Source organism: Panthera uncia, unplaced genomic scaffold (genome assembly GCF_023721935.1).
Source record: "Panthera uncia isolate 11264 unplaced genomic scaffold, Puncia_PCG_1.0 HiC_scaffold_1340, whole genome shotgun sequence".
In the NCBI taxonomy this organism is placed as follows: Eukaryota; Metazoa; Chordata; class Mammalia; order Carnivora; family Felidae; genus Panthera; species Panthera uncia.
In genome coordinates, this window is record NW_026057965.1 from 42897 (window position 1) to 67593 (window position 24697).

At 44.7% G+C, this 24697-nt stretch overlaps 1 long non-coding RNA gene across 1 annotated transcript in view; it reads left to right on the plus strand.

Annotated features, from left to right (window-relative positions):
- Positions 1-521: 521 nt before the first annotated feature.
- Positions 522-24697, plus strand: part of LOC125916947 (uncharacterized) — a 72671-nt gene continuing 48495 nt past the window's right edge. Inside the window, exon 1 of the long non-coding RNA XR_007456068.1 lies at positions 522-771. This is a non-coding gene — a long non-coding RNA (uncharacterized LOC125916947). The remainder of the gene's footprint in view (positions 772-24697) is intronic.

Below are 24697 nucleotides of genomic sequence, written 5' to 3' on the forward strand. Positions count from 1 at the left end.
CTCAGATATGTTCCACCTGGGGCGACACGTGGATGCTTCACAAGGAGCACAACCAAACAAAACATCACGGTGACCTCACACTCAGACAACACGCCAGTGGGGGCCGGACGTCGTGTGTACATGAGGGTGAAGTACATGCTGGTGGGGACGTAGGATGGGGGAAGATGAACTCTGAGCGTTTGTAGGCTGTCGCACGCGCATTATCTCATTCAATCTCCCCAAAGACCATTGTGCGGTGAGATATTTCAGACTCCTATTTTACCCATAAGGAGACAGAATCAGGGAGGTGAAGCCACTTGTCCATATCATAGCTAGTATGTGCTATAGCTGGATGGGGTTTGTGCCCAGCTCCCAGCTCTGGTCACAGCTTCTCTGTGCTCCTTCCCTCCCTGTGGTTAGTGGTACAGGCGGTGGCCTGGAGGATGTCCCAGGGTCTCAGCCGGATTTAGGGTGGTTCGTTGGGTCCCCTCAGATTCAGATGCTTCTGCCGTAAGAACATCCAGATGGCACCCTTTAACCCAGAACTCTTGGAAGCAAAGTTCCAGAACAGAACCTGAGAACAACAGAAGGAGAACCAGAACAACAACCTGAGTTAACACGATGCAGGTTTCCTCGACAGCTACGTGAGAGAGTACAGAGAATCGGGCTTTGGTCGCAGAGGACATAGGTTGGAATCTAATGGCATGATCTCGGCCAAGCTACACAACCTGTGTATTCAGTTCTCCTCTGGCTTATAATCGTTTGTACCTCAGAGAAGTGTGCGTGAAGGAGGTAATGCAAGGAAGTACTTAGCACAGTGCCTGATGCACCGTGAGAGCTATGTGGAGTGCGGTGTTAGCATTATGTATAACTAGTTGAGTTAATTGGACAGATCTGACTTTTTTCCAGTTGTCGCATCACTTGGGTTGGATTTTGTCTCACCACTGGTATCTAACAGGCCACCTTTCCATGTCAGTTCCTTTATTCTCACTCTAAGTACAAGCTTATGTGTTGATTATTCATAGGATATAGGAATCACCTGGATGGGTGTTAGAGGAAATAAATAAACTTCTGAAGAGAAAGCCCAGTGAAGAAAAGCATTCATTAGGCCCGCAGTAGTGTAAACGTGACCAAGTATTGCTGCATGGACCCATATTTATTTTCCAGTAAACATTGCCACTTGTAGTTTGGGGGTTTTAGGATCTTGGTATATTTATGCTATATCTCTCCTGTGGTTGGTTGGCTGTGGGTGTACAGGCTTCTCCTTAACGTGCCAATGCTCTGTGAAAGAAGACCTCAGCGTCAAGAGTGATCTCGGGGTATACAACACGGTTCTAATGTGGGCGTGTCTTGCTGTTTTCCCTAGCTTCGAAGGACTAATGTACTTACAGAGTATATATTCTGGTAGTCCACAAGCTTTTAAGAAACCATGCTTGGGGCACCTGGGTGGCTCAGTCGGTTAGGCGGCCGACTTCGGCTCAGGTCATGATCTCGCGGTCCGTGAGTTCTAGCCCCGCGTCGGGCTCTGTGCTGACAGCTCAGAGCCTGGAGCCTGCTTCATATTCTGTGTCTCCCTCTCTTTGACCCTCCCCTATTCATGCTCTGTCTCTCCCTGTCTCAAAAATAAATAACTGTTAAAAAAAATTAAAAAAAAAGAAACCATGCTTAAACCTGAGTTTAGAAAGTCTTAAAATCCCCACTGTCTTAGTTCTGGCTGCTGAAACAAAATACGTGGCTTATCAACAACAGAAACTTACTTATCGCCATTCTGGGGGCTGGAAATCTGAGACCAGGGAGCCAGCGTGGTCAGGGTCTGGTGAGAGCCCACTTGCGGGTTGCAGACCCCTGACTTCCTGTTGTAGCCTCACCTGGAAAAGAGCAGAGAGGAAGTAAGCTCTCTGTGATTCCGAGAAGGGCGCTAATCCCAATCATAGGGGCTCCACCCTCGTGAACCATCCAACCCTGACCACCTCCCAAAGGTCCCACCCCCTAATACCATCACATGAAGAGGGGTTAGGGTTTCAACATACGAATTTGGGGGGAGGTACCAGCATTCCGTGTACAGCACCCACCCACGCCCTCTTGTTTCAGGCTGAGTCTGAAGGTCAGTTGCGATTTCTTGCTGACCCTGTGCTGCTTTTATCGGCAAGGAGTCTGCTTCACTCATCTGTTACCGCCCGTCCTCTGTGGGTAGTTACGTGGGTGACCTCCATTCTTGTCACCTCATCAGGCAAACCTCCTTTCTGACTTCCCTTTCGTATAACCCAACTGCCCTTTTCTGTATTCCCTCCCCTCCCACCTGGATTACCGCTCGCGTTCTCTGGTGGATATCCCATCTCTTTCACTGGAAAAAAAAAATTCCGCTCTGGATTCCTCCACGGATCCTCCTGAAGTTTTCACTGACTAATCCTACATGGTTTCAGCCCTGCTGATTATTCCAACAGACACTCAACAAGGAGGGAGAGAGAGGAAAGAGAAAAAAATGATAAAACTAGTATTTATTGAATACTTAGTAGATAGCTGGAACTTTTAGGTTCTGTCGTTACCTTTTGAAAGCAGAAATTGAGGTTCAGAGAGGTCAGAGATCCCACAGTTTTATTTGTGGCAAAGTAGGACCTACATCTAGACCTGTCTGATTCAAAGGCTCACATTCTTTACATAATAATAGTGTTTATACCCTTTTTTCTGGGATTATGGTTGTCTTTTAACCTTGGTCATTGCAAAACAGAACACAGATAGAGAAAACCACATACAACAAATATGTAGCCTAGTGGAATTTTATGAAGTGAACAAACACCCTTGTAAATGCCTTGCAAGTCAAGAAATAGAACTTTGCCAGACACCCCGAGGGGCCTCTATGTGCCTTATCTCTGTCACTGTCCACTCCCTCCCAAGGCAGCCACTACCCTGACTTTTTCTGCTGCTTCTTATTTTTTTTTAATGTTTATTTTATTTTGGGAGAGAGAGAGAGAGAGGGAGAGAGAGAATCTCAAGCAGGCTCCGTGCTGTTGGTGCAGAGCCTGATGTGGAGCCTGATCTCGCAAACCATGAGATCGTGACCTGAGCTGAAATCAAGAGTCAGAGGCTCAACGGACTGAGCCACACAGGCACCCCTACCCTGACTTCTTTACAGTAGTCACTTCCTTGCATTTTAAAATGGTTTGGCCATTCAACTATGCATCCGAGACAGCATTTATTTGACATATATATTTTTAATTTTGTAATTATAGATTGCCCGATATCCCTTTATTTTCTTTAAAACTTATATGTTAAGGAACTTGGCCATTTGAATTTCCCAGAGTTAAGGTTTGGTGCTTGTAGATGCATGGGACGTTTTGATATGTGTTTCTATCCTTTGTGTTCTCTGCACATTGGCAGCTGAATACGGAGGCTGGTTGAGACTCTGGTTTGCTCTCTTCGACAAGACTATTGGTGACCTTGTGATTTTCATCAGGAGGAACACAATGCCCGCTTTTCACTTTTTTTTGATGTTAGCAACTGCTCATCTTCAATGCCTAGATCCATTAATTTATAGTGCTTGCCGAATGGTGGTGTTCTAATTCTACCATTTTATTTTTATATATTAGCTGGAATAATTTTATAGCATAACTCCCCCCATCCCAACTGCTATTGGTTACCCAGAGGTATCATTCAGACAGAGAAGACAGTATAAGTTCTTGATTTTGTCCTTTTATTTACCCAGTTTTTGAGATTATGCATTGGTTCTCTGCCATCTTCAGAAAGTGACCACTTAAAAAATTATTCTAAAAGTGTGGATTTAAATATGTATGTTAAATTTCAATCCATTGCAATTCTAATTCTTACTAAAGCTCAAACAGGCCTTGAATGTATTCTTGATATCTGGTATGTTAGGATATACTAGACTTATCTTCTTATCCTTACATTTCTTGTCCCACCCACTGCCCCAAGAAGCCCTCCCCCCATCTTTTCATTTTTATTTTATTTTTTAATGTTTTTTTCTACCTGAAGTATAGTGGACTGATGATATTACATTGGTTTCAGGCACCCCTCCCCTTCCACTTTTTAAATGATGGGAAATGACATTTCAAGGCTGCCATCTAGGAACCCACAATACTCATTGTTACTGGATTGCTCATTTTTTCCCTAGGCTTTTCCAGTGGATAGATCTAGGAAATAAACACAAGCATATGCATATTTAAAAATAAAATACCTCATGATTAAAAATAAAATACCACTGATACCTCCAATTCAAATTTAGTACTATGGGATTTTTACCTAAGCAGGATGTACATTGTATCTGTATCTTCTTTCTTTTATGTCAAGAAGGACACAGAATGAGGGAATTAGAAGATCCCATAATTACTTGTTTGCTTAATCTCATATCACCCACACACAAAGTATAGGAGTAACAATGCTAATAGTATGTCACCAATTTTTTTTTAATTAAAATTTTTTTTAAACGTTTATTCATTTTTGAGAGAGAGAGAGAGAGAGAGAGAGAGAGAGCGAGCACAAGCAGGGAAGGGGCAGAGAGAGACAGGGACACAGAACTCAAAGCGGGCTCCAGGCTCTGAGCTGTCAGCACAGAGCCTGACACAGGCCTCGAACTCATGAGCTATGAAATCATGACCTGGGCTTAAGTCAGATGCTAACTGACTGAGCCACCCAGGCACCCCAGTATATCACCAATTTTGATTAATAAAAATAAGTAAAATTATTAAAAGTAGTTAAAGTATTTTCTTAATGTTTATTTATTTTTGAGAGAGAGGGACAGAACACAGGTGGGAGAGGGGCAGAGAGAGACAGAGACAGAATCTGAAGCAGGCTCCAGGCTCTGAGCTGTCAGCACAAAGGCCAACACAGGGCTGGAACTCATAAGCCACGAGATCATGACCTGAGTTGAAGATGGATGCTTAACTGACTGAGTCACCCAGGTGCCCCAGTAGAAATATTAAAGTTTTTATTAAAAAGAACAAAAAAAGCAGGCAGACATTGTATTCTTCCTAATGAAAGAATGGAAGAGCACCTATAATTTTTCAAAGGAATCAATCCTGAGTTTTCTCAGGTCTCTGAATGCAGAGACTTATAAATTTCTTCCAGTTTATAGGAAATATGCTATCTTCACTCCTCTCCCATTTTAAAAATGACTGTGCTATATCCATACTACCATATCATTTAGCTATTACATATTATAATCTCTCCCTTTTATTTTTTTTTAGTCTTAGTTCTACAGTTAACTATGTATTTAATACTCATCACAATTCTTTTTGTTGATGCCCTTCTAGTCATTTTGTCTGTCTGAATTCATTAGAAATAATGGATTCCTTAGGATAGGCTCATGGAAACAAAGCTCTCTGAGTTTTGCATGTTAACAAGAGTTTGAGCACTTTTTACATGAAGGCCAGGTGTGCTGGGTATAAAATTTTGAGCTCATATTTTCTTTCCCTGAGTATCTGAAATATATTTCCTTATTTTCTTTTGGAACAAGAGTTGGTATTTAATAGTCTACTGAAAACCCACTTTCATTCTTTTATAAATCACAAGTTCTTTTTATCCAATGTCCAAATGATTTTTTTTCTTTTTTCTTTAAAGTCCAGTATTTTTTTTAGAATACATGTTGGTGTTGATCATTCTGGGGTAGTCTCAAGGATACAAGAATTCAAAGAGCTCTTTCAATATGTGGTCTGACACTTTTTTTCTTTTAATTTGAGAAAAGTTTTGCTTTTCTTGTTTTTGTTTTTTTTTTAGTTATAATTTTTATGATTTGTTCTGCTCCCTTGATTCAGTTTTCTTTTTCAGGGACTACTATATCGATATGTTAGATTTTCTTTGCTTATCTCCAATATTTGTCATTTTCTCTTGATCCTATTAAAATCTTTTTACAAATTTATTTTTTTAAATTCCTTCCTTTTTACTGTCTGAAGTCACTATGTTATTACCTTTATTTGCTCTTGTGTTCCTTATAATTTAGTCTTCTAGTGATTATTTTATGTGTAAGTTTTTCTTAAGTTTTGTCCCTACATTTTTGAGTTTTTCTAATTCTAATTCGTTGCTCTTTCCTGTCTCATATCATTTTCTTAAAGCCTTTAGTTTGTTTTGAAAGAGTATATTGCAAGGTTGTGTGTGTGTGTGTGTGTGTGTGTATGTGTGTGTGTGTGTGTTTAATATGTCTTTCTGGGATGTTTTTGTTGTTTGTAGTGATGTTCTGATACATATTTTATTTTTTGATAGTCACTTTGTATGGGAATTGACCTATATATATATATTTTATTCCTCATTTTAATGCGAATTTAGTTCTCTTGAATTTTTAGATGGAGGCTGAGTTCATAGAGTTTTGCTTACTTTGTGGAGCTCCCTCTTATGGTGTTTTTATATAATGTTAAAAACACAGTGACAGCTTGCTTCCTGAGATTTCACAATTCTCTTCCCTTCATCTCTGTCCCACTTTTCTCTGTATCTTATCTTTTCTTTGCCTCTATCATCCCTATCCTGCTCAGTTTTGGTTACATTCCTGACTGTCTCCTCATGGGGCCCCTTCCTGGAAGGAGACTTTGTTAGTTTGCTAGTCAGTTTGGAGGGTTCAGAGGGACCAGATGGCTGGAGAATCTTCAACCTTCTAGTCACAGATTCAGCTGCTCTTCTCAGATTTGTCCACCACACTTTCCCGGATACACCTGTCGGTTATTTTTGTTTTCACTTTCGTTTTTGTTTTCATTTTTGTTTTGTTTTGTTTTTCTTCTCCTGCTCACAGGCTTGCTCTAAATCCTTCCCTTGGATTCTACCTCACAGTTGCCAGTAACGCTCAGGTATTGGGGCATTAAGTACTTTAGCAATATCCACTTATATTTTGGGACTTGTAAAGAAATCTTGTTGCCTACTTTTGTCACAGATGTGGTCCATGTGTTTCAGTTGTGCCATCTACATGCTCTGTTTTACGTCACAATTCTGGAAGGTCCAAAACTGTGCCATTGACACCACAGCCATCCTCCCAGAATTCCTCTACTAACTGGTTTCGCAGGACTTTACATCTGTGTTCCGTGTGATATTATACAAATTGGGCTGAGCCCACCAGTTGTTCCCCTGAGGCTGAAGGGCACCCAAGGACAGGAACCATGCTCTTCTTCCTTCTACTAATGCTTGTCACTGGACAGAATTGTGCTCTGAATGATAACGATGGGCCTGCTTCCCCATGACCGCTTGTGTGGTAAACAACAACTGGTTAACATTTCCTTATTCAAATTCAAGAGGAAACCAGCCTTTGTCCTTTCATTTTTCTCATATTCTCTAGAATTAGCAGTAACATCTGCAGCCGGATCCCTAGAATACGCCTTAACATGTCCACGTTTCTCTATTCTAACCCCAGAAGATGGACTGTGAGCCAAGATTTAGAGTTAACATTGACCCTCCCTTTTATTATTTTTTTTGGCCTATACAACATTTACTTGGTCTCCGTGTAAAATGTGCTGTTATAAAAGCACAAGGGCATACGTGTCTGAAATAACCTTAAGTGAAAAGAAGTAAATTAATTAGCATCCAGTAGATTCTTATTGTTAAGTGGGAATGTAGCCCTTCCTGTGGGGATTGCTGTTAAACAAGATGATTGATAAATTGTTATATTCGCACAGTGTCGCTCAGTGATATAATCATGCCTTTTGTAAATATTTAGTCAAGAGAGCAATCCAGCTGTTCCCAGTCAGGTTTCATCCAGTGTCAGCCAATGCTCTGTGCCTCTGATTTATCTCTCGTGCTGTTTAAGCATTGAGGAAGCTCACATTTTTATGAGCCTCTAAATACCCATAATACTAAATAGTGAAAATGATGGCTACAATAGCAATAGCCCAAGTAATTATAAAGAAGGATATCTGCGATGGCCAGAAATAAGAATAAGGAAGAGGCTATTTTTTTTTCTTTCTTTGTGTAGAAATAAATGTCACTACCTCTACCTTTAGAGCCACTGTTAATACCAAGAAGCCCATCACCCCTCCTTAACAGGGTCATAAAAGACCCATGGATGAGACTAGAAAGTTCTGGTGAACTGAATTTCTAACCTTTGACCATTTGTTGGCTGAAGAATAGAAAAACGTTCTAGAATGTACTTTTCCATTGTCTTTTTTTGAGTTGTTCAGTACGAAACAGTGCTTGTTTTAGGAGTTTAGAGTGATGGCATTGGAGGAGGCAGAATTATTCTTCCTGAGCCCTTCAGGCTGCCCTGTGGAGGTGGGAGCAGAGAGGAAAGCCCCATATGGAGCAGGAGATGTCCTCTGCAGACACTTGTCCTACCAGAGGAGAGTGGGCTGGTGGGCTGGAGCCATGGTGGGAGAGCCCCCTGGAGGCAGGCACCTCACAAGTCTGGGAGTGTGAGGACCGAGATCTCCACCGCAGGCAGACACAAGAGTAACAGAATGCAGGAGGGTCAGGCAGTGGCTATCGCTGTATGAATTAGCAGATTTATTAGTCCAAGGGCCAACAGATGGAACAGAAGTAGAGGTGTAAGATACACCTATTGCTCATGTTGTCTCCTGCTGTATTTCATGATTTGTCCAATTCCCTGTCATTTGGAATCAAAGACATAAAGAACTTCAGAGGTACCGATATTGAGAGGCCTTGCATTTCATCACCATTGTTTTCTGGGTTATGGCAGCCAGTCGCTCTACTATGAAGGTAGAATTATGGCAATCAGGGTAACAACGGGGAAAAATACACAAAAATATGCAAGTTACATTTTGTTTTTTTACCTAGAAAAGGTCTTTGTTGCATGAGCTTCAGTTAAAGCTTATATGGTTGACTATTATTTAAATTAAAAGAAAGAGTGTATTCATTTTTGAGAGAGAGAGAAAAAGAGAGAAAGAGAGGGGAAGAGAATGAATCTGAAGCAGGCTCCATGCTATCAGCGCAAAGCCCCAGGTAGTGCTCGAACCCCCGAACCATGAGATCATGACCCGAGTCAAAGTCGGTCACTCAGCTGACTGAGCCACCCAGGCACCCCGTGCTTGATCATTATTTAGAGGTTTGGGCTATGTTTCCATTTATGCAGTGAGCCACTGAACTTAGTATCTACTTTTTTTCCTAGAGGCTAAACTGATTCATGGAGAGGCATCGAGAACCCCAGTAATAATTGTAATTCAGGTGGATGATATTAAAAGAGTCAATGTTGTCGGTGTCTGCCCACCTCAGAGGAAAATCTTGTAAGAAATGTGAGCCAAAAGTGGAGCGGTTCACCATCAAATGAAAGGCCCACTACAAAAAGCTTTCCCAAAGATCCTGGCCAAGAGCTAGGCCATATTTTATGGGTGTAGTCAGCACAGTGGGAAGAATGGGGAAACTCAGCCGGGCCCATTATACATCTTACAACAGCCCCACCATTAATTAAGGATCTTTCTTGAAGGTAATATGACATTCTAAAGTCATAGCTTTAGAGAACCTTTTTAGAATTTGATAAGCGCTTCCTTGCCTAATGACTACCTTAGTTCCACAAGCAATAGGAACCGCAGTGAAAGACCCATTATTTACATTATTCCAATTGATATTTCCTCATAAATTACACTTTTGTTTTCCAGACCCATTACATTTCCTGTGTGGCTAATTATATTAGGCAGTTCCTTTAATTTACACACTGTTTCCTGCAATTTACACTCATTTCTCAGAAAATGCTGGGTAAGCATCCCCATTCTTTGCTTTCAAAGAGCAGACCAAGGTTATTGCAAGCATCCTACCAGTGTTTAACACCTTCCTTAAAGACCGATCACTTTCTTCTAACGTTTTCAGAAGGTGATCCAAGAGCAGATACTTTGATGTGACGGACTAATAAATAGGAACCGAGACTATGGGTAAATATGCAGATGTGAACAAATTGGGAGAGAGAAAAAAAATAGCATTGATAAGGGGTGGTCTACCATAGGGGATGGGCAGGGCAGCCCGGGAACTTGTAGATAATTTATAAGGAGACAGCACGTTCTAGAAGAGATTTAAATTTCACACATTGGTGGTTTTTTTGTTTTTCCTTTCCTCTGATCTTCTCTTGATGGTTTTGTCTATTCACTCCATACCTGAATTGATGAAGTGAGGACCTGGTTATCAGTGACACTGTGCTCTAAATCCTACAAAGATGCTTCTGCGGAGCAGTGTTTCTCAAACTTCTATAGTGGAACCCCTTCTTATCAGAGTTCCCAGCAGAAGCATGAAAGAGAAAGGGTGGGTTGTTTGCTTGAAGCAGAGGTGTCTTGCCCCCGCCCTTCTAATTCTGGTCCTGGTTATTCAATTTATTGATTCACTAATAAGCATTTATGCTGCACAAATCATGACCAGGGTGCTATGGACAAGACTGGCTACAGCTTGTAAGCAACCTGGACGATCACACAGGGCCCAGCACTTGGTTTATTGCTCTGCTGTCATGCTCTTGCAATTCTTAATTTTTGAACCAGCAGCCCTGTGTTTTCATTTTGAAGTGGGCCCTACATATGATTTATCTGGTCCTGATATAGCAGATACTAGAGGGGAAAAACACTAAACCCAATAGGGATCCTGACCCTAAGGAATTTACACTATACATCTGTTCTAGTTACTTAAAATCTAAGCCCTGTGGCTTTCCCTTCTGGAATATCCTCAAGAAAATTGCAAGGAGTATCATGGTGGTCCCAAGGCCGATGGTCATTGGGTTGATGTTGCTTAGCGATGGCCACTCTGGAGGGAAAGTCCCCTCCCTCTGGGCTGGAACATCAGTGGCTCCCATGTGATACAGAGGTTCCAAGAGCAGATTCTGGACACTCTTTGTTGGCCTCAAATGGGTAGAGTCTTTCTATATTTAGCCGTTGTTTGTGAATCAGACTGAATTTAGGACTGAGGGGTTCATCCAGTTTTCCCATGTCTACGTTTTGGAAGCTGTTTTGATTTAACCAGGAAGCGTATACAAAGGCAACCTTCTCAGGTATTTACCGGATGATTGGCCTGGGCTGTGAATGGGAAGAGGGAAGCGTGACAGGATCATGAAACATTCCTGCCGCGCTCAGGGCCTGTTCGACTGGAAAATCCCTTTGCTGCTTGACTCAAAGCAACCAAAATAAGCAGACGTAACTCTCTTGGCCCTTCCGAGTTTCTCTCCCTGTGGCCTACAGAAAGAAGTCCATGATTTGGACTGTTGCCTAGCATGAGGGACTTTCCTCTGTTGTGAACAGGACATCAAGAAAGAAAAAGGAAACACAAGGAGACTCTGAAATAAGTAGCATGGTTGTGAGACCTCATTTCCTTACATTTCTTTCTTTTTTGCGGGCCAACAAGCTCTTTGTAGGATTGCATGAGGTTGACTAATTTCACCGGTGTAGTCCTGCAAGGCAGCTGGCTGGCTCCGGGGTGGGGTCAGTGCCCCACACTGTGTCACTTAGGAATCTTCGGTGGCCAATGACAGAAAGTGAACTCAAACTACCATAAACAAAATGGGGATTTATTTGAAAGGTTTTAACCGAGTTTTGGGACCCAAGGAGAAGAACGTGGCTTATCTAAGGAAAACGGGGACAGGAGTCTTGAGCCTTCGGGATGCTCTTAGTCTGTTGCCTGGTGCCTCCCTGCCTTTCTATTTCTGTCTTCTCTCTCCTTGCTGGGGGTGGGGGCGTCCCCATGGCCCACATGGCTGAAAACATGGCAGGTCACAGTTTCCAAGCACCTTATCTTGGGCCCAGTCACCAAAGAGAGATTAGTCTCTCTGCCTCAGTTTTGGCCTTAACTCCTGTAGAAAAAATGCTGTGGGCTCAGCTTGGGGCAGTTGACCAATTGGACTAAGAAGCTGAGGGTGTGGGATCACACTGACTGTGTGAAAACAATGGAAATGGCATGGGAGGGAGAGAGATAGTTTCCAGAAGGGATTGGTAAGCCCATTCAGGAGTTTGCTCTATATACACAAACTGTAATTCAGTAATTCATTTAGTGGTAAATTTCTTTCTTTTCCGGATAAGGTGACAAGACTTGATATATTTCAGGGCACTATTACGTGATAGGTCTGGACTTTATTAAGGGCTTTGACTAAGTTTCCTGTAATATTTGTGCAGATAAAATGAAGCTGTGAGGTGACAGACTAGCTTCAGGGAGAAGGGACGTCATAAGAGGGCAAAGGGAATAATGGAGGAAAGTCAGCTGGTTTCAGGGGGATCTATAGCAGGCAAGTTGGTCCTTTGGGATTGGAACCAGGAGCATCCAAGCTCAGAGGAAAGTCTGATGAGTGGGAGGGACGGCAGGCTTTAGTTGGAAGCGGGAATACCGACGAGGGCCCTTAGAGGGGAAGCCAGCCCATGAGGCGGGGGCCACAAAGCAGCAAAGGGGCAGTAAAGTAGCTGATCCAGGGGGATTTTGCATAGTTTCTCTCTCTTGTCCTTCAAATAGCTATTGCCTGCAGCTGAGCCTAGAGCAGTGCCTGACCGGAAGCGTGTGAACTGAATACCAGCCGAAGAAATCCACTTCTCTTTGGATGACCAAAGGGAGTAGATTAATGAGCTAACACCAACCAGCGGGCACTCGCCATGGCCAGCTTTAGGGCTGTACTCTAGGCTCCAGTCCTTGAACTGATTAATACTTTGAAGGAAGGCACAGAAAGTCCGACTTAGACATCCAGGCAGGATAAACAGTGTGCTAGAAGGTAGAGTCAGGAGTCGTAACAACTTGGTAGGCTGAAGTCATGGGTGTGAATACAGAGAGCACTGAATATTTCTAAATGTGAAGTCCTTCACTGAGGTAATTAACGGCACAGGTACAGAATGGGGGTTTGGTGGCTGGAAAATCTGGCAGTGTCTGTGAAGTGATTTTGAGGAGGTCACTTGGAGTCCATGGTGTGAATGGAGATTCCCATCAAAGCAAGCAGAATAGTCTCCAGAAACTGGTCTCCAGAATAGTCTCCAGAAACTCCAGAACTAGTCTTAGTGTCTCATGACGTCAGATGGTATTTGGGATAATTTAAAAGTGAAGTGCTATTCTTCTGAGGGGTTGGACTCATCATCCAGAAACTTGCCTACGGAGATGCTACGGAGGGGATTCCTGTTTGAGGTGGAAGCTTCAGCTACGAAACCTCTCATCTTCCTCGTGACTAAGAATCCAGGAGACCAGGTTCCCTTCTGAGCCCTGCCAATAAACAGGCAAAGATTTGGGGTAAGTCACTTGCACTCTCCGAGCCCCCATAAAATGGGGTTAATAATTCCTGCCCCCTCTCTCTCCAAGGATCGTCACAAAGTGCAAATGAGAGAAAAAGAAAAAAACCCAGGTGAAAGGAGATTGAAAAGTGGAAATCGTTCTCCCCTTGTAAGATTTTATTTCGACTCTTCCCTTTGTGGAGTTTTCCACAGCTGCCAACCTCCACAAGCCCTGCTTCCTGCAACCTCGCTCTCTTGACGTTTCATCCTCTGGAAAGTTTTGTTCAGGGGTTTACACTCGTGGCTTTGAAGCCATCTATCAAAACTCCTCTGCCAGGAACTGCATTAAGATGTTGGCAGCAGGTGGCTTATTCTCCCCAAATGTGCTGCTTGTTCCAACGAAGGAACGTTGGAGAAGGGTGGAGAGTGGGTTTTCTCCTCCTTCTGCCAAACCACATGTATTACGATGCCATCTAAAATCTAAAGAGGCGGCTTCTTCCTCAGGAACTTTCCACAAGATTAGAGTGGGCTAACTTCATCGCACTAATTATTACTTTCTCTTCTTTAATAAATACACGAGTTACCATTGAATGGGCACCCCCGCGACTACGGTGTCAGGTGGCCCTCACACTTCCCGCACTCACCCCTTCGGGAGGGCTCCCCAGGAGCAGAACAGTGATCTGTACGCAGCAAAGGACGAAGGCAGTTTGTAATTCCATAAAACACTTTGAGGCTTTCAGAGGGTGCTGTATACATCAATAAATAATAATAATTTTCACTCTCTCTTCTTTGTAATACTCCCTTAGAAGGTTGAAAATAAAATTTCTTTTGCTATTGATTTTGTCCTTCTACATTTGGCAAACATTGATTTTTCCCTTTCCTAATGGAGCAGAAGCCAACAGAGCTGTATTTCATTTACCTCGCTCTCTGAACTCGGCATCACGGCTGATGTGAGCAGGACCGCAAGCGGCAACCAGGGACACCAAAGGCACTTGTTTAACTGGAGGGCACGGGGTCTCAGAAGACGTCGCCTTGTGTATCGTGCGTAGTGAGTTCCTGGTAAATGCTTGACTTCAGTGTAAGCCGGAATATTGTGACTGATGCAGGAAGGAAAAGAGCTTTGAAACGTGGAGCTGCACGGGGGGGAATGTTGTTAGCAGCTGGAAAAAGAGGAATGCGGGGCTAGGACGGGGTAAGGTGGGTGGGAGATGAGAACGTGTCCGTCTTAGGCTGCTGGCGTTGCCATAACACAATACCACGGGCTGAGGGGCTCAGTCAACAGACACTTAGTTGTGACAGTTCTGGAGGCTGCAGGTTCAGGCTCAGGGCGCCAAGCATGGCCAGGTTCCTGGTTAGGGTCTCTTCCTGGCTTGCTGTGTCCTCACGTGGCAGAGATAGAGAACGAGTTCTCTGGCGTCTCTTCTTACAAGGGCGCTAATGCCACCCTGAGGACCCCACCCCATGGTCTCATCTCAACCCGGTCACCTCGGCTGGCTCCCTAGCCATCGCACCAGGGATTAGGGCTGCCGCGTAGGAATTTGGGAAGACGCGTTTCGTTCCGTAGTGGTATCCTTCCCACATTGTCGATTTTGTGCCGGTCGTTTGGAGAGTTCTGCGCACAAGCATCACCTAATTTAATCCTCACGCCAGTGTCACTCCCCCTGCAGTGTGGCGAGCAGGTGCGCCTGGCACTTTGTGTTGCGTGCCAGATCTGTTAGGTGGAGGTGCGGGAGCCAGGTTCAGAGGTCCCGCTGTGTCTCAATGAGCTCCGTCCCAGCATGACCTGGGAGCCAGCTGCAGGTAAGAGAAATGCCCCGGGTGCCCATGTTTATTTCCATCTCACCGTGCTGAGCTAAGTAGGTTAAGTAGAGGATGCCAAGTTAGCAGGCGCACAGTCGATAGCGTTACCTAGAAATGGAGCTCTCGGTTTTCTGAGGGGAGGAAGGAGGGACTCAGGGTGAGGCTCGAGCAACTTCTCAGGAAGGGCAAAGTCCGGGGCAAGGAGCAAGTACATCAAGGTCAGGCTTTCAAGCGAGATCGTTGCTGAGGGTCCTTGCGGTGTGGTGACGGTGGTGATGGTCACCACTGCCTCTGGGACATGTGCCACGTGCCGGAGAATCTGCCCCCTGTGGCCACAGCTCAGGAGCGCGTAGGTGCCGGGAGACACAACCAGGAGCTGGGTGCTGTGCACACATTTGCTTAATTGAGAAGGTGAGCGCTGGGCTGCGAAACTCTTCTCATCAAACACTGAGCACAGTCCTGTGCTGAGCACTGGGAGAGAAAGTACATAATATGGGAAGACCCTCTAGGGTTATCGTTTTCTTCTCGCACACCGTTCAACCAACTTTTGTCTCTCTGGCGGGAAGAGGGAGGCGATTACCAGATTTATTCGGAAGAAAACAAAATACGCTCTAGCATGCGTGGAGGCAGTGGGCCCTGAATTCCCTAAAACTGACCTTTGGGTTTCCAAGAAAATCCAAGGGAGTCTGAGCGCACTGCCGGGTGATGTGACATCCTGGCACTAACGACTTCGGTAAAGATGTCTCTTTGGCGAACTCCTGTAAACTAAACTGTTAAGAATCAACATCGTCTTTTGAAGGCGTGCTCTTCACGTGCTCGCTTACTGTTTTGTGAAAGCCTGCTGCTTCCGAAAAAGGTTTGAGGAAGCTCCTTGCTCTGGGGATTGAAACTTTATGGTTTCCATGATATGTACAAAGGGTGGGGGTCAAGGCAATTATCCTGATAAGGAAGGTTAAAAAGCCTTTCTCCTGAAAACCCGGATAATTGAAACTAACGTCTATTTCGGCTTCGTAGGCCGGATAATAGCTTCAGGTCTATACTTTGCACACCTAGACTCTCCAAGCAGAAACTGACGCAGTTTACAGGTTGGAACATCAGGAAATCTGACTGCAGCGTTAATGACAGGCCGGCGGCTGCGCTGCCAACGAAGAGAAAAGGAACAAACGCGGATCAACAGCCGTCTCATTCTTGTTCTTTTAAGCGATGTTAACCCACACGCTCAATGAAAACCGGAATGCACTGATGCAGAATTCCTGGAGCTCATGGAATTTTTGAGCAGTGTTTAACTTCTATATCCACTTTTCGGGAGGCGGTCTGGGGAGAAATTAACAAGCGAAAATTGCTCGGCTCTATAAACGTGAAGAAGTGGGCATGGAAGATGGATGGTCCTCATTTGCTAAATATACAGCTCCTTCCTCGGAGACATAAATAAGAACACCGCCTAAGTAGGTCAGATTTGAGCTTGGGTGGGCCTTTCAGAAGCCTTGAAAGCTGCACCGTGAATATGCACTTCAAAGCCAGAATCCATTTTTTGTGTGCACATTTTGTTCCCGAGAAGTTTTCCATCTGTTCTCATGTCATGGCTGTGCCACCGTGGCGTGTCCTCAGACTCTGAATTTCTGGCAAGCCACGGAGTTGATTTGCAAGCGTGGCAGGTAGAGGGGATCACTGGGAGACCCTCACGGCCGGCGCGGGGAGGGTGGGGGCTTCCGAGGAACGAAGGGGAGGTGCGGATGCTCGCGGGGCAACATCGCTGTCAGGGTCTCTTTCTGGGCTGCAGGACGTTGGAAGAGAGGAGGGAGGGGTCGCAAATGCCTCCCCGGCGGGGGTGGGGGGTGGGGGTGGGGGGCTGCCTGGAATGCAAAAAAAAAAAACCCCAAAAAACAAAAAAAACCAGCCAGCCTGACAAAGGTTAGTGAAGCTCTGCTGTTCTGAATTCGAGATTCTGACAGATTTAAACGCTTTTTCATCAGCGCCAGTGCTACGTGATCCGCCTGTCACTTTCCCAAGTGCCATCTCCCCGACTCCTTTTTCGAGGAGCCCCGCGAGGGGAGGGAACTTTCTCACTAACATGTCACTCAATCCACCCACCCAGACACCCACGGCTCGTGGAGACTGGCAAAAAAGAAAAAAAAAATCTGGATTTTGTACCAACTTGAGAAAATGCTTCAAGCCTTCCTCCCATACGTGTGATTTATGGGATGTGACACGACTCTGTAGTATTGTTACCAAAAAGCTCGAGGTTTTAGGTGAGGGAGGGCGTGAAGGAACTCTGTTATTTTCCCAAGCTATAGTCTCACGAATAAGAGGAGAATGCACGTTTCCGGTACCGGGATTGGCTGGCATCGGCAGAATTCTGATGGTGCTGTTAGGAACCATGTATGAGAATTGTTTTTGTCTGCCCTTTGAAATGAAACAGTTTTCTCTGCTGGCCGCTCACTGGTTCCATCCACTGCCCATCAGCTTCCAGTGCCCATCTGATCTATTGGTGTTGCAGCCAACAGATCTCAGGTGGCACCCAGCCTCTCCCATTGGAAGGCACAGAACTCCAGGATCAGGTCCTACCAGCTCCCTCCAGCCAGGAGATCGTGACAATAAACGCCGGGGGAACAGAGGGCTTCCAACAGGGGAGCCACGGCTGAGGGAGCCCCTAGTAGCTTTGCAGCACCCACATCTTGGAACACAAGGGGATACCTGAGCCAGAGGGCACAGGTTCTCCTCCCAGTCCCATGGCCTCTGAGATTACAGGCCCTGGCTTTGTTTCTTTATCTGTAAAAGGAGAAGGTTGAATTGATGGTGTCTCCTGACTCACAGAGTTCTGGGATGCTTTTATTCCATGGGTAGATTTGGGGATAATTGGTATTCACAGAGTTAGAGGTGCCTTATTAGAATTCGTCTGGTTCAAGGGATATTAACTTGGGCTTTATGAATTGATAACAGGCTCGAAGATAACTTGGGTAGGTTAGATGGATCCCTTAGGAGTGTACATAACGCTTGAGGTGTTTGTGCATTATCTCTGGGAAGAGTGACCATAGCATGCGTTGGAGTTTTCAAAGGAGTCTAAAATCTGGAAAGGTCAAGATCTACCTTGAGCAGGATCCTCTGGTCCAAATTCCCTATTTTGCAGTGAGGAAAGAGGGTGGGAAGGTACATGGCTTGCATAAACTCTTGGTGCCACAGCTAGAAGTTAAACAGGGGTTTCTGCTTTCTGGTGTCTGCTCCCTCAGCCCTACTGTGGTGTGCTCTGGGGGATGGTGGCGGTGGTGGTGAGAAGGGACTTCTACGGTGACCAGGGCTCATCTACATCTGGCTGGGCATGTCCAAAAAGAGGTCCAAGAGATCACTTATAGCACCAAAGCCACAAAACACACTCAGAACCCAGAGTGGCCATCTTCTCCCACACCCGGGTCTAGTCTCGGTTGTCCTAACTAGCAGCTCGGAACCTCTTCCGCTGACGTGACCTTCCCTTTGGAGACAGCAATCCAAACTCTCACCTAATTTTTATAATTTAACCTTTCCCTTCACTGTCTGCTTGGGCTCATTTCAGCTGTCTCTTATTTTCCCTATAAAATGGAGCGGAAGGGAAGAGGCAGTCCAGGGAAAGAGGCAGGGAGAGAGAGAAGTAGGAGTGAATGTGTTGCATCCTGCCTAATTTGCTAAGTAGAAGGATACTGAACCTAATGTGGGGGGGGGGGGGTCGAAAGAGAACTAAAATTTGAATGAAAAACAGCACAGTTTGCTCCTTTTCTATGGCAAATTGAAATAGTTCGGATACTATAGGATGGAATATGAATATCATTGTTGGACTCTCCCAGGAGAAGAAGATGATTTGATGGCATTCTGCTCATCCCTCGGATTATAAGACCTGGAAAAAGGATCTCTCAACTCCACTGAAACATGCGATTTTTATGAGAAGTGTGGAGAAGGAAGTCTAGGATCTGTGCTGTCATTATTCTTATTTGTTCCTGATGTTCTGTGTCTCTCTCTGATCGTATTTATGGATGGATAATATGCAAGGTAATTGAGGCGTTTTTCTTTCAGTTTTGTATGTGGCCCCTCTAAGGCCACCATTATACAACCACTATTTTCTGAGTAACGTAGCTTCAAACTCCATCTTCCCTCCAAGTGAGAGATAGTCTTTGGGTTGACGCCGAGAGGTGGTATAATATACTGGCAAGGGTCTAGATGCCGAGTTGGAAAATCTGGATTAGTGTTGACCCCACTACCTCTTTGGATTTCTATGTCATTCCTCTGTTGTTGGAACTGCCTCCCTTCCCAGTCTCTGCTGAAGGGTAGGCCTGGTCAGTCCACGGATCCTGGTCACGGTTGATTGTATCATACTTGACCTCTGGCCCCAAGATGAGCCAGTGAAATCCACAATTTGCAGACCGTGGAGAAGGTGGTTACAAGGGGTTGGGCTTCGAAAGTGGAAGGTCATATGCAGGTGGGATCAGATTTGGGTACCATGGCAGCCCAAAGCCACATGCAAGCTGGAGTCACAAGGGACAGGAATGAAGACCGTGGCAGATATGAGAAGGGGGCAGACGTGTAGGAAGAAGCAGAAACAGGAGGCAGTGGCTTTCCATTTCCGGCAACCCCCCAACTGGATTCTGTGAGAGTCCCCTGGACTCTTATAATAATAAATCTCCCTTTACTGAATTAAGCTAGCCTTGAGCGGGTCTGTCTTTCTTGCAACGCAAGCTTCCCTTACCAAGACATTGTGCTACCTAGTCCAGCCACTCTTCTTCTCTGGTCCCCGTTCCATCTTATGTAAAATGAAGTGGTTGAATTAGATAGCCTCTAAACTCCCTTTAGATTTCAGGAATCTGTACTTTTAATGATCTCTGCTGGCTGTGCATGAGGCTTTAAAAACCAGGGGTGCTGGGAAACTCTGCCCTTCTCTTTGTCCTGTGTAGGCTGGGTATGCGATGTACTTAGTCCAAAGTACCTTCCAGTGCCAATCAAGGTTATGTGTGAATGGAAAGGTGCTGGCTAGGGGGAGAGGCGCTCCTGCCAAATGGTACGTGATGGGCCGGATTAAAGGCTTCCTCGGGCCCAGCCTCTCCTGAGTCCCCAGTAGACTCAGGCACCGCGAGAAAGATGTTGGCAGCTCCTGAACATTCTCACTCTACATGAGCTGTATAAATAAGCACAGCCTTGTTGATTGTACATCAACTTGATGGACTAACTATGGAACAGTAATTAAGCCAAAGAGAACATTCAGAAGTACTTATTGCTATTTGCTGTCTGTTCAATCCCCAGAGTGCTGCAATAAATAGAACCATAAGTTTAATTAATACCTGCAGGTCTGATTACCCATTTAGGATAGGCTGTAGTGGACCAGAGGTTACAAAGACATCCCGCTGTGAGTGATGTTGAAAATGTCTGTCTTCGCCTGGAGAAGAAGTTTGCTGTGCCCTGCAGAGTCCTTCGGGGTCCAACGGAGGTGGCCCCCCGTCGAAAGGAGGAGACCACGGTCGGGCAGTCCAGGACCGCAGCACCGCCCGACTGGCTTCCACTGGGCTCTGAAGGCCTCGAGACTTTTCGTATCCTCCCCTGGTCTTCTGAGGTGGCGCCGTATTTCTGTTGGCGGATGTGAGGCCGCCGCGCCCCTCCCCAGTGCATCCCAAATCTAGGTTCCACAGGATGAAGCAGGTAGAGGGGCCTGCCAGGTGGCTGAGACAGCCACTGGCCCTGCAGTGGAGAAATGATAGCCGGGGGAGGACCATCTCCTCCGTCGTGACTGTGTCTGGCCCGCAGCCCGTGCTGGTCAGGGCTCAGCTATCTGGATTGTGGGTGTGAGTAGGATCTTCCTTGGAGCGCTGACTCGGGTGTTCATTTGTCTCCTTTCGAAGATGTGGATGATGGCACGTGGGGCCCATAGCGTTGCCACGAGGCGATGCAGTGTAAGTGGTTCGCTCACTGCTTGGCACGTGGAAGTGTTCACTAAACAGCTGCCATACGCGGGTTCGTATTTGTCAGGCACCGTGCGAAGGGCTTCTCTTTAGCAATTGCCTCATTCAGTGTTTATTACAGCGACGATTATGATTATCCCCCTTTTACAGAAGAGGAAACTAAGACCCTGGGGATTTACGTAACTTGCTGAAGATCACAGAGCTGGTTCCGGTGAGGTTTATCCAACCCTGGAGTCTATGCCCTTAACAATCATGCATAATGACTAGGAAGATTGGGAGTGTGTGAGGCTGATGCCCTTTGGGAGCTGAAGCGAGGGCCCAGGAACTGGGAAGTGCTCTTTCTTAGCAGGTAGAGGTGTGTTTGAATTACAGGAGGAGCATTCCTGGCTAGAGGCTGGTGACTTATAGAGCCTTTCTCCTCTCCTCTCCTCCCCTCCCCTCCCCTCCCCTCCCTTCCCCTCCCCTCTGCTCTCCTTTTCCCCCCTCCCCTCTCCTCTTCCCTCTTCTCTCCTCTCCTCCCCTCTTTGTCCCTTCCCTTCCCTTCCCTTCCCTTCCCTTCCCTTCCCTTCCCTTCTTTGTCTTTTATCCCTCCAGCTTTACTGAGATATAATCAACACATAAAATGGTGGGATATTTAAAGTTTACATGTTGACTTGAAATACATATACATTTGAAAGGATTCTCCCATTGATTCCATTCACACATCCAGAAGACCCCAAATAGCCAAGGCAATGTTTAGAAAAGCTGGAGGTATCACACTTGTTCATTTCAAATTTTACCACAAAGCTATGGTAATCAGAACAGTGTGGTATTGGCATAAAAGCAGACATATGGATCAGTGTAATAGAACAAAAAGCCCAGAAATAAGCCCACGCATATATGGCCAACTAATTTTCAGCAAAGGATCCAAGAACATAATGGAGAGAGAGAGCAGGCACTTCAGGAAACGATCTTGGGAAAACTGGACCCCTATCTTACACCATACACAAAACTCAACCCCAAATGGATTGAAGGCTGGAATAGCCTTTCTGACGTAGAGCAAGGGGCTTGAGAGCTTTCTTATGTGTGGCAGGGTTTTGTTTCTAAAGAGAAAATTCAAGGAAAAATAGTATATTGAGGGTAACGAACAAAGAAGTAATAATTGAAAAGAAAAATAATGTGTTTATAATGAAAAGAAAGAAAGGTAGGAAATAAAGGAAAGACAAAAAAAAAAAAGAAATGAAATTAAAAATAAACACAGACAGCGCGTCTGGGTGACTCAGTTGGTTAAGCATCCGACTTCAACTCAGGTCATGATCTCCCTGTTCATGAGTTCAAGCCCCACATGGGGTGCTCTGATGTCAGCACAGAGCCTGCTTCAGATCCTCTGTCTCCCTCTTTCTGCCTCTCCCCTGCTTGCTCTCTCGTGCACTCTCTCTCTCTCAAAAATAAACATTTAAAAATTAAAAAAAATTCCTCATTTAACTCAGTTGCAAACCAAAAGGCTCTATAGTCCACATGAAACCAATTATACTATATAGTTTGATGAATAATGAGTTTGCATTATAATGGGGTCTTAAAAACGCAGTTAAGATTTCTTTTCTTTTCTTTTCCTTTCCTTTCCTTTCCTTTCCTTTCCTTTCCTTTCCTTTCCTTTCCTTTCTTTTCTTTTATTATTTTTCATGTTTATTTTTGAGAGAGAGAGCGAGAGAGCATGAGTGGGTGAGGCGCAGGGAGAGAGGGAGAGACAGAATCCGAAGCAGGCTCCAGGCTCTGAGCCGTCAGCACAGAACCTGACGTGGGGCTTTGAACTCACAAACTGTGACATCATGACCTGAGCCGAAGTCGGATGCTCAGCCATTTGAACTGCCCAGGCACCTCCAAAATAAATTAAAAAAAAAAATGGAGCCATAGGGGGCAATGAATAATGAGAAATTTAGGATAAAGAAATAAGAGGTGAAAACTGTTGGACAGTGAATCCATCTACTGGACACAGACGCCGTGTAGACATTATCAGCATCAATATTTAAGAACTCAGCCCCCTGCTGGGCAGGCCTGATTCTGATTCAGGAATCATGCCATGTTTAATAAAGCCAGAGAAGGGACAGCAAGCCACGTCCTGCATCTGGGTGAGAAGCGCTTGACATTCTATAAGAAATGCTTCTTCTGAGTCCACAGTGATGGCTGTGTTACAGAGAGGGAGTTTCTGGACCAGGCAGCTTTCCTGCTTATGTCTTGTGAGTGCTTAGTTAGTGAAGGAAAATTACTCAGAAACGATAACATGGGGATTTTCCATGAATTATATAGCAACAAGAGTGAAGAGATAGGGTGTAATATTTGTGACAACATTGAGCATTTAGAAACACTTTCACATAATGAGAATATCTACATCCCTCCTCAGAGATGTAAATGGATGCAAACAGGAATCTATGTTTTTTTGGGAGATTGGCTTGAAAAAAAATTCCTGATATACTCGTGGAAGCTAAGCTCACTAAATTGGGACAAGGCACGTGGTGGTGACTCAAAGCCATTTCTGAATCCAAGACCAAACTTCAGATACAGAATTTATAATGGGTCCAAGGCCAGTCAACTTTTTATTGGCTTTCAGAAGAAGCTTGTAAGCATTCTTACGTCATCTCGTGTCCAGTTTCTCCAAAATTAAGTTGAGATCTTACTGATTTATAAACAGACAGGCCAACCTTGTTAATAAAATATACTAGTTGGCGAGAATACTGCTCGTTGCTTTGAAATAACCGGGCCACCTGGCTCTGGCAGCTAGAGTGAAGGGAGCGGAGGTCAAAGCCAGTATGGCTGGTCCAGTCTTTTTTCTTTCTCTTTCTTAAGAAATCAGATCAATGCACGGTTGATACAGTTCAGCGTCACAGAATCAATTGAAAAATGAAGGCAAAGGCACAAATACCTTGTTGATCGTGCTATAGTGATATAGTTTCATTATGTAGATGTGGTCTGAGTCTGCACAAGTAAACGTAGTGAAAAGTGAGGAGGAAAATTGAGGCAATTTCATGAATTATTCAAGGAGAAAAAAATCCCTTTGCCTCAATTATCCATAGAGTACTTTCCTTTGAAAGTGAGAAAGTGGGAGAAAAAGGGAAGAGAAAAGAAAGCAAGCTTGATTGCCTTAATTCTCCATTTTGTAGATTAAGGCACATCCATAGATGTTATTATTCCTCCCTGTGCACTGCAGTTTACTTCTTGACAAAATATTTCTTTGCCATTGTGTTTATGCAGATTTTACGCACCCTTCATTTTTCTCTAGTTAAATGGTGAGAACTTGAACTGATTCTGTTCTTGTTTCCCATAAATGGGGTGCCTATTCAAAAGACTAATTTCCCAGTAATCCAACTTATTCCAAACATTCCACCCACAGGGCAACAAGTTATAGAACAGGATTCTGCCTGAAGACGTAAGTCATAATTACCATCAAAAGATTTATCCCACCTTCATTTCCTTGGTGATGGGAAATAACAGTGTTTGGACCTAGAGTAGAAATTTTTGTGCAAAAAATACAAATGTCCTCAAAGTTTATCTGCTAGGGGCCACCGTCTGTGGTTTGCATGGGCCAACTGGGAGCTGTGTGTGTGTGTGTGTGTGTGTGTGTGTGTGTGTAAAATCTGCCAGTCGCATTACAGATATTATGCCGTTGTATATTAGGACAAATTTCTGTCAGCAGTAACTCGTCCCAACAAAACTAGTATTTGTGACAATTTTCCACGAGATGGAAGTAAAGTGTCTTGAGGAAGGTGTGCTTTCAAGTTCACATAAAGTCACCGTGTGGACTGATGGAAGCTCTGGTTGCCAATTATCTCAAGATTGAGAGAATGTGGAGAGGGTCTAGAGGAAAGCAGCGGAAATAATTAGTTTGGGAAATAAACCTTAGGAGGAGATGCTGCTGGAACAGGGTTACAGAACCAG